This window comes from Mesocricetus auratus, unplaced genomic scaffold (assembly GCF_017639785.1).
Source record: "Mesocricetus auratus isolate SY011 unplaced genomic scaffold, BCM_Maur_2.0 Super-Scaffold_4256, whole genome shotgun sequence".
In the NCBI taxonomy this organism is placed as follows: domain Eukaryota; kingdom Metazoa; phylum Chordata; class Mammalia; order Rodentia; family Cricetidae; genus Mesocricetus; species Mesocricetus auratus.
This window is the reverse complement of record NW_024429182.1, coordinates 28,872,909-28,889,494: the sequence shown is the minus strand read 5'-3', so window position 1 is coordinate 28,889,494 and position 16,586 is coordinate 28,872,909. Positions and strand designations below refer to the sequence as shown.

Sequence of the window (16,586 nt, the reverse complement as noted above, 5' to 3'; positions counted from 1 at the left end):
AGTAAGAGAAGTGTATTTAGATCTGGGTTCAGGTTTAGATTTGATTTGTGCACAACACTCTGACAAAGATATTTAATACCTCAGAGCTTCAAGTGCTTCATAAGTTAACTGTGCATAAATAGAACTTGAGACAGAAAAAAGAAAAATGTAAATATTAATTGTTATTATAAACTATCTGGTCTGTAAATGATTATATATGTGAATTCAAAATGAAAATCCCTAAAAACTAAAATCTGGAATATATGCAGGAAATTCACTTGGTCATATAATCTAACCGGAACTGACCACAGAGCTTTTTGTAGATTTTTTTAATCTCACTACTTACATAAATAACCATTTTTCTGTATTAGTAGAGTAAAGCCTTATATAGAACAATACATTTAACAGTCGCTGGTTGTAAGAATCTATTCTATATACATCTTTTATGCTCTCCTTCAAGATCTGAGGAATGGAAGGAACTAGTTTCCAAAACTAGGGACCAAATGTTTCATATAAGGGTGTTAAACCAATATTTTGTTACAAATTGTAACTGTTTGGCATACATTTTAGTATGGGGAATTTCTACTCATAGTTTACAACCACACATTTTACACACACACACACACACACACACACGCATGCATGCACGCACACACATGCTCACACATGCACGCAAATGATCCATGCAAAATAAAAACATAGACACCACTGCCATTCCATTTTGTTTTCTAATGCTTGTGTCTTTGCATGTGTTTGTGATGTTATGCTGACATAACACCTTGTCCCCTTGTAGTTTATCATCTAGATCAAAGGAGAAAATCATCAGTCATTGTTCACCATACCCCTACTATGTATCAGGCAACATTCTGGGGTCATCATCAACACAAGTGAACTTACACAAAACTCCAAGACAGACAAAAAGCAGGAAATAAATCAATCATCTCAAGTAATAATGTCCTGTGAGGAAACCAAAGTAAGGTGACAACATAGCACATGTGTGAGACACAAGTGACCCAGTGATCCTGTTCAAATATATTGTATTTGATGAGGTTGCATGGGGATTCGTGGGTGTATATACATAGATACATGAGAAATTAATACAAGAAAAAATAATTAACAAGAGAGTTAATTACTAAAATTTCATTAATTATTTAATTACTGAAACAGTGTTAGGCTCAGATGACTTCTGGGCCACAGGTGTCCCAAAAGCAAGCCCACTTCTATCTGGTGTGAGCAGAAAAGAACCCTTGGGCATGTAAAAAGGATTTGGTCCTGTTGTGGGGAAGGAGGGGCATGCGGGGCTTAGCACAGCACTACCACAAGATGCTTCTCACTCTGAACCTCTGCTCCTTTGCTGCAGCTCTGCCTTCCTTGTCTTCCACAGCACGGAGGACACAGCGGCCCCGTTCTTGCTAACTTCCCATCCTGTTATGTCAGGAGTTCTCAAGCTGTAGGCCAGGTCAGAATCATCTAGAGGGTTGTTGGGACCTCAAAGTTTTGTCCCTTTCCTGGGTTTCTGAGCCAGTGTGTTTGAGGAAATAGCTGAGAATCTCCATTTTAACAATTATAAGATTTTACTGACAATGCCAGTCCAGGGCCTCCACTATGAACTCAGTAATTTTGTCTATGTATGCATAGAACCTATTTTCACTGGGTTATGCAGATAAATAAACCACACAGGAGTCATGTCAACCTGCATGATTACTTGCGGTGCATTTTCCAAAACTCTGTTGTCCAGCGTGGATTTTTATGAAACTGGTCTATAACATTCATACATACATATATACATACATATACATACATACATACATATGTTTAATTTTGAATTCCTAATTACTGTGGGATCATATGTTAACAAAAACTAGTCCCCACATGCAAAAGTCATATGCTTTTTCTAATTTAAATAAGAAATCTGAATTTAGCTATTGGAGTTCATGACTTCAAACCACTTGTGCAACTGAAGGTTGAATCTGCAGTTTACAGAAAACATTTAGCATAGTTGACTATCTCTGAAAGCCTCCTTTCTAGAGCATTTGTGAACCCATAGTTATTTCTGTGTCCTGTTTTACACTGAGGTATACGTAAATACCATTTTGTACAATCTCTATTGCCCTTCCTTCCCCAACCAACTCACTAAAGATAATGAAAATCCTCAATTGCCACAGCCTTCCAAGATGATCAGAGCTAAGAAAGAGCTATGTTTAGGAAAGGGTTATTATTTGGTTCTAGGGTCACTAAAGAAGCAGCATTTCTGGAGGGGAGGAGAGAAGAAAGGAAACAATTTAGCATGGTAAGATCCTAGGATGAAAGTGTCTAGACTACAATTATGGCAAATTGACTTGCAGGAGTTCTCTACCCCAGGAGAGGGGCTCTCCAGATGATACCCATAGGATTGGGCATAGACATTCAATGATTGGTAATCTGTAAAGAAACACCTGTGGGTTATGCTGGAGACAGAAGGGCCCCATCAGGATTACTCAGCTACTCATTAGCTAAGTAAAGAGAAGGGTCAGGTGATGAGAGCCTAAAGAGCACAGCATGGCAGGGAAAGGGGGCAATGGAACACACAAGTTACATAAAACTAAAAGTGGTAACAAATAGGACCCATAGCGTCTCCTCCCTAGAAAAGTTGCAATCTGTGCCTGGGGATGAAGGAAGTAAAAGGCCATGAACTAGGCCCATCATTAGGTCAGAGGCACAGTAGGATTTTCTGGCAACCGCTGTAGTAGGCAGAAAGCAGAGCCCTCAGATCCCCAGGGAAGAAAGAAAAGGAACCATATGCTGTCACTCCCTGGGAACCTCTAGCCCTTTTTAGACTTCCTACTGAGAGGATTACACTGAATGAAGCCAGGAGATGGTTCCTCTGTCAAGTGTTACTCAGGGTCCTGAGACAACACTATAACTGCGGCTACAGTCCTAACCTTCACGGCCTTCGCTTGTTCTTCTAAGGTTGGCCATGTCACTGTCAATCTGGTGCTCAGGCCCGGCTGATACTCTCTGTTGACACCACCCAATGTTCTACCAGGCCTGACTGTACGTGCTCAAAGCTGGAAGGGCACTCCCACAAAGGCTCAGGCTATGGCACTGGATCCTGGCACCAGCGATCCTGCCCGGTGCTATAGTCTACCTCTAGTCATTTAGCATGTGGGTCTTGGGAGCCCAAAGAAGCTGCATAACCCACCTCAATCCCCAGGTCTTCCATCTGTTCCATATGTGGGGCAAGGACCTGTAAGCATCTGCATTTTGGATTCACTTGACTTGGGCAGCCAGGTGATGACTTACAGGTGCTGAAGCTCCTTTGGTGTTCAGTGTGTCGGTTATCAATTCCAGGTTTCATCCAAGCAATAAATGAAGGCTGTGAGCAGCAGCAACACTTTTCATTAGTGAAAAGTTGGACAACTTGGTCAGCTGTCTAGCGCTGGGCATATCCAGCAGTCTCTCAAATGCAGACAACGGTGGCTCCTGGCCACCTGTGGCTTCAGTATGGCCAGCACTGCCCCTGGACCCACTTAGTCAGGAGCAGAAATTGTTACCAGTTCTGCCCTGCCAGCTTTACTTCCACTCTTGTCTGAGATTAGCTGGGCACCCGGACTCAGACATTGTGGATCCTAGACCAGGTAGCGTGGGCATCGGATGAGCAGAACAGGGCAGCTCTGCCACCTCCTGCAGCTCCTAGGAGCTTTTCCTGATGAGTCCCTGGAGGATTGTCTAGGCACCTTCTATCTCTGAAATCCCTTTTGTAAGTCCCTAGTTAATCCTCAAGATAAGATTACTCTTCACTCTCTCAAACGGTACCTACACAATAAGGAATAGCACTGACAGTGCCACCTCATTTCACTGCTGAATAGGCAACAGATCTGGCAGCATTCCCAACTGGCTTGTAACCCGGAAGCCTTTGCAGCAGGCAGGCCTGACTGGCATCCAAGCCAGGGCGTCTCACTGCAAGCCAAATCTTTAGTGAAACAAAGTGGAGTCAGCTGTAGCCATCTTAAATCAGAGTTTTGTCCCACTGGGGTCAGCACCAGCTGCTCTAGAGACCAAAGACTTCCTCATCTGCCTTCAGCCCCAAATGGGAAGTCATTAGGATTCTTCCTAAAGATCAGCTCTTCCCTAAAGAGAATTTTAATCAAAACTGACTTTATTCATGAAATCACCACCTCGGGCATAACTGAAAAACTGAACTCTCATCCTTCGCTTCAAGCTCACTGAAATTCTTTTTGTCTTATATTTCTCCCATGCATGCTTGCTCATTCCCTTCATAATTCAAAGCTCTCTTCTCTCCTTGCCTCTCTCATTTCACAAAGAGTTCCATGATCACCCCTGTATTCACCTCACGGATTGGTAAATATCCTAAACATGTTGACTCTCTTTTCCCCTTCATACTCTCCATAATAGAATATACACGGGGACCAAAAGGGCAAGCTGGGAAGTAGCTTCAAGAAGATACCCACATTAGGGCTGAAAATGTGGCTCAATGTTTATGAACATGTATCGCTCCTGCAGAGGTCTTGAGTTCAATTCCCAGATCTCATGTCTGGTGGCACCCAAAGGCCTCTACAAACAACTCCTAGGGATCTGAAAGCCTCTTCTGACTTCCACAAGTACCTGCACTCGTATGCATATACACCACACAGACACATAATTAAGCATACACCAGCGTGGAAGTAAATAGAAACTAATGGACACTGTAGATGCTGTAAACCATACTGTCTGCTTACTATAGTACCTCAAGATAAATAGATCTCAATAAAGCAGCCCTGAACACAGAATTTGGGTTCTGGCAACATTGTGCAGCCAAATAAATTATTTAACCTCTCTCTCTAATCATATGTTCCTTTTGTTGCCTCTAATGCGGAGTGAATATTCTCTACCTATCACAAATGTTAGCCCAAAATGTATCTTAATGCCTGAAACAGTACCTGTTCTCTACGCACCTGCTTGAAAGTAGGATTTCTGTGACTGTTCATCAAGTCATTATCACATTAACTCATCAGATATAGTCATGAACTAAAGTCTCCAAACTTGGCATTATTCTAAAACCAATCAGAAAATAGACCAGCCAAATCTTCTAACCCTAATAGGATATAGAGTTTAGTGTAATTATATCTATCTGGGGTCCAACTACATCCTTAACGTACTAAACTGCATTGAATAAATGTATTCATATAACCATTCAAGTAAATTGGCATCCTTTTCAAAATAATGTTAATCTATATGAAACTTACACAAAAAGCAAGTTGATAAGGACAGGAAGCAGATCAATGGTTGCCTGGGGATGAAGACAAAGATAGAGACTAAGCAAACTCCAAGAAGTTCTGGGAGGTACTGGAGTGTTATAATGATGGACTGTGGTGGTAGTTACATGGCCCTCTACATTTAGTGGTGATTCCCTGTGCAAATATGCTGGGTGAGTTTTATGGTATGTAAATTATATCTCAATAAAGCTGTAGGAAATCTTTCTTGCACTACACGACGCATTTCAAAGCGAACTAGTATTTTTATCTTTATTCTAAAGCTTTCCATTATCAGCTCATCATCATGACTGTCAAGAATCCATCCGAGATCATTAATGTATTCCTCCACAGGCTAACAGGGTTGTTATTGCTGCTTTTACCCACAATCATATTGTTTTTGAAAAGACATCTTGAGATGGAGAATCAAGGTCATTAATAGAAAACATTTATGAGCTAAGATTATGTTCTGCGCCTGAGAGCTTCTCCATCTGGACAGTAAATACTTGAGTTGGGAATAAATGGTTTTCAAATAGAAATCCATTATCAGTGAATAACTTCCAGGCAAATATTTCAGAAAATAGCAGGGCCATTTTGCTCTAAATACTTTTGATGGATGCAATCAAATCATTAAGGCAGGGGTCCCTCAAAACTGACTCCAGAACAGCACACCGTGTCTATATTTGCAATGACCTAGGTGCTTAAACAAATTTCAGAGCAAAAGTATTGTAAATTCTCATGAATGAATCTGAAAATGATGATCACTAATTATTCTGAATCTTTACTGAGAGTTTTCCTTTGAAGTAATGAAACTTTTCAACATAATTTACAACTTCGCTTACAGACACACCACAATTCAACCTTTGTCAATCTATCTTGGACTTCTCTGTAGACCTAGAATGGTTTGCTGAATGAGATGAGCAGCACAGGTATGGGCTTCAAACTTGCCTGTATTCATGCTTTCTTGCCTGTGGTTAATCCACAACTGAGGCAGTCACAGTGGATTTCTGCTGTCATTCCATCTTTCTCTGAGTCACAACCCCCCCAAAAAACACACTTGAATTGTACTGAGCTCACTCTGCTCCAAAAATCTCTTACTGGAGCAGTATTTAAATCTCATGCCCTGACACTTAGCTTAGAGATTTTCCTACTCTTTTATGAAAAATAGTTTAACGAAGTCCACATATCAACAATAGTAGTATAGTAATACTATTGTACTCAGTAGTAACTGATTATGAAATCTACTGTGTTAAGGCAACATGTATATCGTCTCTCATTCTAGTGTATATTACAATCTTCATTCATAATGAGGAAAGGGAAGCAGAGACAAACACAGTATCACAGATGGAGGTGGAGGTGAAAGACCAATTGAATTAGAGAGTACATTCCTATCTATTACAGCTGCTGTGTTTTGAGCCTATCTACTAGTAATTTCTGTGAGTGCACTGATGAACCACAGGGTTCAAAGAATTCTCAAAGCAATGCATGCATGTATTAAGATGTACATGGTGTGGAAGAGCCTGGACAACTCCTGGATTTACAGTGTAATCAGATAAGAACTATTGTGTTGGGGAATTATATTGTCTCACCTCTGATCCTTAATGTCCTTGTCTGTAAACTGAAGGTGATCAGCCCCCTTTTACTCACTTGGATACTATTGAACATAAATTACATCATATGCATATTAATTTTATAACTAGTAAGCATAAATTGACATTAAATATTATTCTTGTCACAAAGTCTGTAGCTACTTGATCACGCGGGCCTTCCAAAAACATGACCTCAGACATTCACAGAAACATATGATCAAGTGAGATTTTAAAAAGAGGCTTTCTTAAAAATATGATTGAGTACTAAAAGGTTTTATCCTGAAAGGAAGAGACGCTAAGGGAAGATATGCAAACAAAAATCAACCTTTAAAATTCCTGCCTTATTTTGGTTAACATTGAAAAAGGCACCTAATTAAAAAGTATTTCATCATTAGTTTGATGGTCCCTAGTATCTCATAATATTAAGATCTTTGCGAATCTTTGGATATTCAAAATTAGCAAGCTATTATTCTAAGCTTGACAGGATTTTGTTAGTGAGAGTGTTAGCTGTGTCTGCAAAAGAGAATTAAGAATTTGAAAAGATTCTCCTGTAGCTGCTATTAATTTCCTATTTGTATTTCTTAGCAATAAATCCCCTTGCTTCTCTAGGTTAACCAGTTGAGGAGGTTTTATGCTGCAGAGCCTGGGACAGGCATTTAGTAAGCCAAAGGACAAGCATGATTCCTTGCAAAGATAATTCACAGTCACAGATGATTCAAATTACTAGGGGCATCTCAAGACACTGCAACCTCCGAGATCTGAAAAAGAACTGAATTGCTTTCAGAGATCAGGTGGATGGCACAAACATGGGCAGTCTCGTGGAATGACAGGTGCTGTGACGGGCACTGGTTTTCCACAAAGTTTAGCCAAAGCACCTAAATTCAGACATCTGCCAATCATTTTCCTGGTTGAAGCTAGTATTCCTACAAGCTGTATAGTCCCCAGTAGCTTGAGTCAATAATTTCCAAATTTCTAGATTTAAAAAGTTAAGTATCTGAGGAACAAGAACACTGAAAAGCTTTCTCTTATCCATTACCAGACAAAGAATTTGCTCTGGGTCAGCCCCATATTGAGCTCCAAGTACACAGCACAGAAAAAGAGAGAAACAAGTCTTGTTTCGGTGGAATTTTTGTCATGTTGTGTGGAATGCATGAGATCCAAACGGGAGCTAAAATATAAACCTTAAGCCCTGATGGGCCTAGGGAAGAAAAGGGCAGCACTGTAAAGCCAAATAGTAAAAACTATAAACACGACTCCATCTCAGCTAGTCAGGACTAATTCATGTTGGAAAGTCCCCTAGAAACAGCAGTATTTAAAGCACATTTTCTCAAAACACCAATGTTTAGGTATCAAATGGTTTCTGGGAGAAAAGCAGAAACCTTCAAGCTAACACTTCCTGCCCTTAGTTCCTTAATACAGTTTGACAGATGATTGAACAAATTAGCAACTAGAAACATATCCATGGAACCAAGTATTATCAATGTAAAGAATCTGAAAGTTCTTGAGAATCTTTCTAATAACACTCAATTAAAGAGGCTAAATTCTGAGTGGAAAATAAGGAAATGAATCACTAGCAAATTGAGGAGCTGTTTCTTTAAAACATGAATTTATTTTAACAGGGCCAGGCAAAGGTTGCTTTAAAACAAAAGGAAAGGGGAGCTGAGCTTGAACAAGCGTAGTTTTGAAAATTATGTTGTTTCCCTTCACCGTGATAAAACAACGGGCTGAACTATGAATGCGAGTGAAAGGGCAGAGAGAAAAGCTGTCATCAGTGATTTAAAAACTCACTAGCAAGAGTTCACCTAGATAATATTTAATAACCTCTAAGTCCATCTAGCTGAGAAATCTGCTCTTGCCACAACAAATAAATGTATGGTTGAGTCATTTCCCATCCATCACTCTGGCAGTAACCCTTGGCGATCACTAAGATGGAATACTGCTCTAGCATCTACTGTGGCAGACAATGGCATGGCACAGGACCTCGAGAGTGACACCCAAGGGTAAGACAAGCCACAGGAAGTACCACATGAGAAGAGTCATCTCCTCAGAGATGAGTGGTGTTTTCATTGTGCACTTTAGAATAAAAGTCCCAGCAACATGGTGGTTCAATCAGCATGCCTCACTTGGCTATTAAAGTAGTTCAACCTTTGCCCTTCTAATTTCTTTATTTCTTAATGTGTAGACTCTTTACCTAGGTTACTCTAAATGCTTGCAATTATAGATGGAATATAATTTATGATGGAAATAATTAACTATTCCTCAAATATTATCATTTTTAACTATTCCTCAAATATTATCATTATAATTAACTATTCCTCAAATATTATCATGTTCAAAAATCATGTTACAATTACTCATAAACACATAAATGTCCAAAAGCCCACATCTAATGCTTCCAAGTGTCTAAATTTCCCTCTTTAATTTAACTATTATATTTTTAAAGGACATGGGCTATACTCTTTTGCAGGTAGCTATCAGAAAGAAAGTATAGTTTTATGATAGTTATTCCCCAACATAGGTCAAAACCATGAATAGTGAAACACTCTGGTGCCTAAGCAGTCTAACAAAAAGCAAAGATGATGAATTAGGAAGTGTGAGTTATCAAAAGATGGGCCATTCATGGCTAACTTGTTTTTCTTACATCCTATAGCTTACATCCCTTCCTATGAAGACCATCTCAAAATTCTGCCATCTAGGCCAATATAATTTCTGTTCTGGGAACTAGCCACCACTTAGTTTCTTAGTTTCCTTTATACTCAGTAAGAGAACAGAAGTCTCCTTGCTAAATTATGCTAAAACACGTAGAAAGCAGAGTCAGACAAATTATGCTTTTTATGTCATATTTTTCCTTTTATGAAGAACAAAAAATTTGCAGTGCTGTTTTGAAGAAAAGAAAAATGACTACTTTTGATCAAGGCTACAAATATTTTTAAAAGTCATAGAATGGATTCTTACACAATATTTCTGATGCTTTTAAGGTGTATACCAAGAAACACTGCTCATCCAGTCAGTGGTCTTAACACTGCAATTCTATAAAGCTGGGTATCACATGAATGACAACTCAGAACTATCTGGTCACTTTGTGTCCTTCCATCTACTCTGGGAGAAAGACTCCTCCAACACTACAGAACTGGAAATGTTCTATTCAGTTGACGCCATTGCTGAAAATAAAGATATACTCCAATGAATGGATCTGCCAGCCCCAAACCTTCCTTTAATTATCCATGTGTCTTTGAGCTTACTTTTTGAAGCCTTGGTGTGGTTAGACAGTTCCAAAATAAGAGAGTAGCAATTACCCACGATGAAGAACATGATTCACACTGAGTCCCATGCTCCTGTTTGCATGTTTCCTTATTTTCTCTCCTCCCACTGGCACAACGAGTTGCCATCACAGGCTTAACAAAACAGCACCTGCCGATTTCCAACACTTCAAGTACCCTGTTCCAGCAGCACACGTCTCTAGTCCAGGCCATCTTTTCTTTCTTACAGTAATATACAAGTGTGCTTCAGGAAAGTGTGTCCTGGGCAGACACAATGTGTGGTTGTGCTTCTTGTCAGTGTGTGTCAGCCACCTGCAGACACAGTACTGTATGGCCAACCTACCCCTTTACCCATCTGTAACAATAGCTCCTTAGGGACAAAACAAAGAATGCCCACTTTCTTTCTTAAGTGTCCTTTTCCTTCTCCCTTAGTCCAGACTTAGAAGCATTGTCAAAATTGTAATTTATTCATAAAGTTGGACTATTAGGAGGATGCATTGTGTATCTAGAAGATGTTTTTCCTCTCACACAATCTCATTATTCCTTGCATCCGATCTGGTGAAATTGTGATATTGCTGTAATACATTTGTTTCATAAACAGCAAAAGTATCTTTTCACTTAGCAGTGGCAAATTTGTCATCATTGACATTCAATACAATTAACAAATTAAACTGAGTAGCAGAAAATGCAATTGTTTAGTGTAAAAGAAGAAACACAGTGTTGTTTCTATAGAGCAGATATGGACTGAGAGAAAATGAAACTGAAGTTTCTAACAACAAAACCTCACATCTGTTTTAAAAACATTAAAATTCTAGGGAGGGGGAATCATGTAAACTACTTATGCTTTGGTTGCACATAAGAAACTCTGTGTTTATGGATAAATTAATTATCAATTGCATCTGTCTTGCAGCAGGTGTGATGAAGCTTGGATTGCATTTGTGATCTTTAGGTTGGCAAAAGTCATTGACAATACTGTTTTTTATGCAGGTGAAAGTCATATAGGCCTGCTCTAAATTGCCACTGGTAACTTTGCTCTTCTAACTCGACCCAGCTTTGTACACAATCAAAAAGAACTTGGACATAGATAGCTTTTGCAGAGTCCAAGCACCAAACTATGCTCTCCACGATTCATTTAAGTACTAACAGCAGTGAGTGAACGCATGTTCGCAGTCATGTTTCTTTATTGCTGCTGTGTTGTATTATTTCATTATTTATTCCTCTGCTCCTTCCCATTTAGTCCTAATGTCCAAATGCAGCATTCACAATAAAAACGCTTCTTTTCCTTATGGATAACTTTTCTGTGTAATTAATATCCCTAAGCCTCTGGGGAGTCTTATTCCACCTACTCTGTTCTAACATAAGATCTGTCCACATTGTTATGTTTATGCGAAGGGGAAGAGAAACAAAAAAGCTCCTCAGATGTAAGAAGATGTTTTTTTACCAAAAGGCATTTGCAATTATATTAGCTATTTTCATTGCTTACATAAAGCGCAATAGTGCTTGATTCTCACCTGAGAAGATAATGATTGAATTGCAAATGTGAACATATACCTATTGGAGACCATTACCAACACCTTGAGGAGTTTCACCTGGGAAATGGAAGCAAGAAAGAAATGCAGAGCTAGCCACAGGGACAGTGATGACTTCAGAGCACTGGGCATAGGGATTCTTCATATCTCCCAAGACCCCATGCTACAGGGGTACCTGAGACTTCTCCTTTACCAGAAGTTGCCCACATCTGGTCTCTCAGACCAAACTGTCTGGAAAGGGGGCTGAGAGGTTGATTTGCTTGTTCTGCTTTCGTTGAAACCTCCTTGGAAAGTACTTCTCAGCCGGAGCTCAAGCTGTTTGCCTTAAAAGGATAAAATATCTGTAAGGGGGAAAAAAAAGCTAGCTGGCTGCAGAGGCATCTCATACCAGACAGAAATGCTGCAAGCCCTGCCCTGCTCTTCCAAGTGGGACATGTCTTTGTTTCACCTCCATCAATTTCAAATTTCATAGCATCAGCTGGGATTCAAGGAAACGGTCTCTCCTGCTGGCAAAGCCACTGCCCCCAGCACAAGCGGAAAACAAACTTGGGGTGATGACTGACCCTAATATGTATCCTGTGACTGGCCAGGACTTGTGGCTGGCTGGAAGGAGGAAACTGTTTACCAGTTGAATAGAGTGGCTGAGGCCTTTGTGTGGCCAGAACTATAGTAGGCAACCTCAGAATCAGAGTGAAAGGGACAGTCCAGCTGTGATGGGTGACACACGGGTGGAGCTGCCTCATCCATCTAGGAGCAGCATCTCTCCAAGAGGATGGGAAGTAATCTGTAGCATGAGGAGCCGGGTGGGCTAGTGAAGAGGTTCTCAACTCAGAATGAAGATGAGAGGCATCTCTGGATTAAAATATGTAACTACCTATGAGCCCAACCCCAGAGCGGCTGAATCAATCTTATTAGTGGCATCCAGCAAAGATGGGTTTAAAATATTCCTCGGCAGTTTTCTAATGAACAATCATGGTTGAAAAAAACAGGGCTATGGGGAGCATTGCATACTTACTCCGGAGCATAAACAATATGACACACGCTTACAATCTACAAAGAATAAAACCCATCACTGCTTTTGCAAGCTAATAAAGATTTTAGCCCATAGAGGTATCCAACTCTTTAGACTTATCCTGGTCCTCTATTTGCTGTCATACATACACACAACATGTCCTGTCATCTTCTTATCACAGTGGCTCCCAAGTTTTGTTTCACATTGTAACTACCATAGGAATCACTTGAAATAGTCTGATTTTAATTCATTGGTGGTAAAACTTAGGTAATGAGATTTTTAAAGTTCCCCAGGTGATTCTAATGTACAATCATGTTGGAGGAAAGTCCTACCTAATTTCTTCAACTTCTCCGAAGGTTTTTCTGCTTTCTCCCTGATTATGAATGCACAGACTCTTTCCCCAGAACAACCTATATGTTATTCATAGGCTCTGCAGTTACCCAATCCCTGTAAGTTTTGAGGCAGTATAAGAAGTAAAGAACTATAAGAGCTTAAAAAGGCTCCAGCAGCTCAAATTCTGGCTTAGTTTTTCACTAGGTGTATGCCGTTGGACATGAGCCTTACTTTCTAGTAGTCTGGGTGTTCTGTTCCTCAGGCTGGGAAATGGGAATAATCTAGGATATTCCTTACAGTAGTATTGAAATCCACAATGCAAGGGAAGGGAAGATTGCTTAGTAAATAAAGCACTTGCTGGGAAAGCATAAGGACTTATGTTTGAATCCCAGCATTCACTTAAAAGCCAAGTGTGGCACTGTCCTTGTCACTACAGTAGTAGTGCAGAGACAAAAAGATTAGCCCCAACAGTGAGCCACAGGCTCCTTGACTGACTCTGTTTCAATAATAGTAGCAGCAGCAGCAGCAGCAGCAATGAAGAATAGCAATTACGGAAGACACAGCATCAACAACTGGCTTCCATACATGCCTATGCTGTGAGAACACTCACACACGATATGCACATACATTTATTCAACACATGCAGACTCTCTCTCTCTCTCTCTCTTTCTCTCCCTCTCTCACTAACACACACACACACACACACTCACAAGGGGAAAAGACAGGATGCAAGTTAAGCAAAGGAAAGATAGTTGCCACAGAGTTAGTGTCCCATGAAAATTTGGAGGGTAGAGGTGGTGATGATGATGATGACAGGCAATGTCATTCTTGACCTACTATTTTAGCACAGCTACATGCTGGCATACTTCCTTTTTCTCCCCTAACTGAAGCCTGCAGACAAGCCCCCAATCCCTCCCTGACATTAGATTAAGCGATGCTTCAAAGGGGAAATACAAAGCATTGGAAACAGACATTGGTCTGAAGAGAAACATCTGCATTATTTTATGACAATATCTAAGTGGACCTTCTCAAGACAGGCAAGCTTTCAATGTGGTCCTCGTCAGTTTTTGCCCACAAAGGACTACCTGTCTTGCAAACTCTGCTCCAGCATTGGGGGGCATATTTATATGTCCAGAAAGATATTGCTACTTCCAAACTTCTGGAAAATATAACATAACTTCAACAATGCTCCACATCCCAAAATGCCTTCTCCCCACTCTGCTCTCCTGCTTATTTATATGAATAACTAGGATCATAAAATTCCACTCCCAAACAAGACACTTCTAAGAGTGCAGTATGCTTAGTCCCACCTTGTGTTAAACATCTGCTTTGTGTAGCTGCAGCTTTTGTGCTATTGTTTATATTTAAATGTCATTTGGGGAAGGAGAGCATTCCCTGATCTTACCAACAAAATTGTACTTAGAGAGTTTGAACAGGCTGTACAGATTTAATTCTCAAAAACAAAAAAAAATATCTTTAAGGAGATAGCAAAGAAGGCATTCACTACAAAGGATGGTGGGAGGGACTAGAGCTGGTGTCAGAAAGCTGTGTGTGAGGAAGTAGAGAGGGACTGTCACAGGAGGGGTGGCAAAGAACACCAGCTCAACAATTCAGATTAGGATTCAAAATGCCACAGATGTGATTGCATAATAAGCTGTTGAGCATGCTGGTAAGTGCTGCTTTCAGCATGTGAGTGCTTGTCACATTGTCTTGTGTTCCCAGTGCCAGGAAGGTTCAAGTCAGAGGGCCTGGGATCCTAGCCTTAATTCCAGTTCCTTGGGATGGGCAGCAGCACCTAGGGTAGAGATAGCAGAAAGAGCAGCAGCCTGGTGTTCAAATATGGTTGCTAGGATACCATGGAGACCCTCCATTGCTAGGCAGACAGGATAAAAAAAAATGTGCCCATGTGCCTTATAACCTGCAAACAGCAACAATGAAAACATTGCATGTCTTATACTACCCTTTTCTAACAAAAATTCAAACCAACTCTTTAATGAAACACTAAATGGTGAGGTCTTGGAAATGCAACCCAGTAGAGCAAGGAAGATGGTCATTTATATTCCCAGGAAGTCCCTAGAGCTACTTTATTTAAGGCTTGGATTTTCATTATACATCCCATTTTAGGGGCAAGCAACTTGACTGTACTTCCAAGCACCATGACAGGATATTTAGCAACATGATCCCATATAATATTACAAAGGCTTTGCACAACTTTTTTTCTTTGCATAGCCTGTAATGTCAAATGAATGCTCAAACTTAACTGGAAACTATTATAATAACCTTAGGTCAGAATTTAACACCCCCACGGAAACAGGGAAGATGGATTTCAATAACTAACAAGATTTCATTCTCATGCTTATCAGTCTGCCCAGGTATGTGAGGAATCTGCAGAGCTGGCTTATGGCATATAACTCAACTATTTTCAGTAGTGCTCAGAAAGGTATTTGGTTTCTTTAAGAGTGGACTTGGGTTTCCTTAAGAATTTTCATCATCTGTTTTTTGGTTAAGGTTAAAGATTCTAAACTAGTTAGTGTAGTTATGGTGGAAGGTTAGAACCATAGTCTGATATTCAGAGTTTCAGCACTAACTAGCCCTGGTGAAACACACACACACACACACACACACACACACACACACACACACACACGCACTGCACACTTGAGCACACATGGTTCATGATCATTCTAAGAAAAGCATAAGTTCTTCTTGATCCACTCTATAAAATCATAGAAACTGAGCTTTGGTTCCCTTCACAGCACTCTGAGAAAGTCACTGGTTGCCACCATTCTCGGGCTGTGCCCTGTCTCTCCTGATGGCTTGAACTATAACAACTCATCCTTCCCTTCACATCATGCAGTGCTTAAATCATGGCAGTCTCACCAGCACTACTACAGCACAAGACCCTGTACTTTGGGGTAGTTCCTAATACCAGGCATCTTAATAGGAGTTACAGAATGTACCAGCTGCTCTGCCTTTTACCTTGCCCAGATATCTAAAGGTTTACTTGTATAGTATTGTTGGGTCTCTTGTTAACTCTGTAATGGCAAGGCTTATGTTCCTTACAAGAATTTCCATGAGGAAGGTATTACAGACAGGTATTGAACTGACTTGCAAGGCTTATTAGAAAGTACCTTCACAGAAATCTATGTTCTAGTATCAGGCTGTGTATAGTCACACCAGAATTCCATGATTTCCATGACTTGCTTCAGAATTAAACACATAGCATCCAGGGAAACACTGTTTCGCTTGGAATATAATATCAAGGTTCAGAAGATCACATAGCATCTTTTAAATTTTAACTCCTACCTAAAAATAGGAATAAATGTATTTCATTTCTATCTCCAATTCTTCCAAAGTATTTCACAATCACAAAGTGAAACAGAACAGAACATGTCATCATTCTCTGAAGTGAAGCCACCTCAGGGGTAAACACAACAGCTTTACACAAACACACAGACATTAACAAGTTTTGATAGGAACTCAAGTTGAGGTAGTCCAACTGAAATGACATGGAAGGCTGTGACAACAAAACAGAAAAGACTTGGGAACAGTGAGTGCATCCTTAGGAATTAAATGCCACGAAATAAAATTATTTTAGAAGTTCAAGTGACCCATCAGGTTGCCTGATTTCACAAACTGGATGACTGGGTTTA

The 16,586-nt window shown here is 40.1% G+C and overlaps 1 protein-coding gene across 4 annotated transcripts in view; it reads right to left on the bottom strand.

Moving 5' to 3' along the window:
* Window positions 1-16,586, bottom strand: part of Prkg1 (protein kinase cGMP-dependent 1) — a 1,145,204-nt gene that overhangs the window by 1,047,873 nt on the left and 80,745 nt on the right. Inside the window, exon 1 of one of the 4 annotated variants that reach the window (XM_040745633.1) lies at window positions 3,262-4,992. The exons of 2 other annotated variants lie outside the window; for them this stretch is intronic. The gene's annotated coding sequence lies outside the window, so the exon portion shown is untranslated. Of the gene's footprint in view, window positions 1-3,160; window positions 4,993-16,586 lie in introns of those variants that run through there. One more of the 4 variants, XM_040745641.1, reaches the window with a different exon arrangement.